We start from the raw sequence: 3129 nt of genomic DNA on the forward strand, positions 1-3129 counted from the left end.
GATGCCAGTGGTCATTTCCATTCATTCTGATAAACACAGAGGTCTGCCTATCTGTCCATGTAGAAACAATTAACATGACTACATTAGGCCAGTCTCTGGGTAATCCTATGGGGGAAATCCCATACTGCTTCTAACCACACTTTTGAGGATGCTTCCAGTGATGACACCAGAACTGTGATCCCCTGAGTTTCAAAATGGAGCTTAAACCAGCCTTCATGGAATCGTGTGATTGTAAGTCAAATCTCAATTTGGGGCCAAGCTTCATGTGTCTCCATGATTCCCAGGGTAGATTTATGACAACCTTAGGAGATCTTGAGCAGGTCTTTCTACCTCACTGGGCTTCAATTTCCCTGTGTTTATTGAGACAGATTGTCAGCCTTTTTTTTTTTTTTGGTTGGTGGTGGGGTCTGAACTCTGGGCCTCAGTATTGTCCCTCAGCTCTTCAGCTCAAGGCTAGCACTCTACCACTTGAGCCACAGCGCCACTTCCAGCTTTTTTTTTCCTGTTTATGTGGTACTGAGGAATCAAACCCAGGGCCTCATGCATGCAAGGCAAGCACTCTACCACTGGGTTACCTTCCCAGCCCAGATTGTCAGGATTCTAATACCAACGGTCCAGGATTCTGTATTTCTAACGTTGGGTCCCACATCTTGGCCTGCCTAGTCCCTAACAAGGCCAGTATCTCTGGAGTGACAGTAAAGACAGAAAGCAACAGTTTAAGGTCTGTTTGCAATTCAATGTTCATCTCGGGGTCTCTGGGAACAGGCCTTCCCTCTTAGCCAGAGACTCCATCCCAGGAAGCTGACTGCTAATATCCAGGCAGCACTCTGCTTCCTCCCCTCCTGCCTGGGTCCAGGCTCAATTTACCCTCTTCTCCAACCAGTTCCTCTTACTTCTTATCACTTACTTCCACTGAAGTCAGTTGCAAAGGTTTGTAATAGGTTTAAATGCATGGGACTTCAGGGGAGGGAAGAAAAGAGCAGAGTACTGACCGAGGTGCTGAATGGATAGATCCTAACTGCCTACCAGGACATGTGTATTTCTCCTTACTGGAGGACCAATGCTTTTACCCAGGCTCTCTGGGAATCCAAAACCACATAAAGGAAGAGGTCATAGAGACCAGAGCAGGAAGAAAGGTGAGGTGATACTACCCAGACACTCAACTGTCCAAAACTATCAACAGACTGAAAAATGCTTTTATTCTGAAGTGTGTTCACTTGCCTGTTCCTTGTATTTGTGAAAATTATGTTTTTAATATCAATATAAAATACAGAAGTCCTCTGTCTGCTCTCAAATTTTCATAAATTCTTATTTTTGACTATTCTAAAAATATTATATTCTCTTCCTGGGAGTCAGGTGAAGTAAGGGAAGGTTGACATTTTGGCCCAGAGCCCCAGCGTAGGAGCTCCCTATCGTGGTGCCACAACAAAGGTAGCCTATGATGGGTACAGAAGTCAGAGGCATAAAGCCCCAGGTCCTGGTGAGCTTCCCCCAAAACACTGGGCCTCAGTGTGACCAAGTCTGTATATGAAAGCAGCTTGGGTGATTGATAGGTCCCTCAGATTAGGCAAACACTTTTCCCAACTTGCTCTAACTGTTCTTAAGTTAATTCACATCTAAGCTTCAATTTTCTAATTTTTCAGGAACTTTTTGAGTGTTTTAAGTATGGCTTTAATTTTTAATATGATTTTAGTATTATTATTGTTTATATGGTACTGAGGAATCTAACCTAAGGCCTCATGCACGCTAAGCAAGCACTCTACCACTAAGCCACATTCTCAGCCCTTAAGTATGTTTTTTTTACATTAATTTATTTTTTATTGTGAAAATACTGTACAGAGGAGTTACAATTACATGGGCAAGATAATGAGTACATTTCTTATCAAGCATTGTAGCCTCCTCCTTTGTTTCCCCTTCCCATCCTCCCCCCCCCCCCCCACCCAATCAAGTATGTTTAAAAAAAAAACTAATCCTTATAATAGTGGAAGATAGATGTTATCCCATTTTACAGAAGCAGAAACTGGCAGAGAGGATAATGTGCTGGGATTATAATGGCAAAACCAGGATTCCATCAGAGACAGTGAAAGGTTGGCATCCATAAACACCTCAAGCCTGCACTGGGAGCAGGCCTGCAAGCCCAGTGTTAGAAATACCTCAGGTTACTGGGATGTCATGTAGGAATAAGGACCACATATTCAAAGCAACTCAGTAAGGCAAGGTTTACTTCTACAGAAGCTGTGCCATAACCAGGCAAGCAAGCACACATAGGAGACAGGCTGCTCCTTTTTTATCCCTAACCCAGCAGGCCTGGCCACTCAGCTCACACTGGCTGAACTCAGGTTCACAAACTGCAAAAGTATTTGGCTTAATTAACAGGCTATAACTAAAATATAAGGAACTTTTAAAAAGATGTCTTAAAGTGCAGCAAGAAAAAGGATGTAACTAAAATATATTAACAAGAGCCAAGCCACCTGGGCAAAGCATGAACTTTTTCAGAAAAACAATTCTCACAAAATTAACAGAAAGGAAGCAAGCTACTTTGATAGAAAAACTCTTTTTATTTTTTTTTTCAAACCTGCTAGAGATTGAAAGGTCATGTTTGGAGGTTCGCGTGGGAGGGGAGGGAAAAGCTAGCAAGACCCTACCTCAAAAAGCCTGGTATAACACTAGCTACAGAGGAAGGTGAAAGGAGGATGGCTGTCCCAGGCCAACCCCTGAAAGTGAGGCCCTTACCAGAAAAAATAAGCTGCAGGAAACACAGGGGGGAGGCGGGGACGAGGGGGTCTGTGGCCTTAATCGGATAGTATCTCCAGGCCCTAAATTCAAACTCCAGAAACGGAAGAGAAAAAAAATCCGGAGTGGATATGAAATGCTATTAGTGAAGGGTGAGAGCAGGGCAGGACAGACAGACAGTAGACGCTATTCTAACATGCCAAACATGGGGCTGGGAAGGTGGCTCAGTGGCAGAGCGCTAGCCTTGAGCTGAAGAGCTGAGGGACAGCGCCCAGGCCCAGAGTTCAGGCCCCACGACCGGACACCCCCCAAAAAAAATAAAATGCCAAACATCTCCTCGGTAGAGCTCATTCGGAGCCTCGTTTTGCTGCCAGAAAGATGTCATCTCCCAAGTAT

This window comes from Dipodomys ordii, unplaced genomic scaffold (assembly GCF_000151885.1).
Source record: "Dipodomys ordii isolate 6190 unplaced genomic scaffold, Dord_2.0 Scaffold51, whole genome shotgun sequence".
In the NCBI taxonomy this organism is placed as follows: Eukaryota; Metazoa; Chordata; class Mammalia; order Rodentia; family Heteromyidae; genus Dipodomys; species Dipodomys ordii.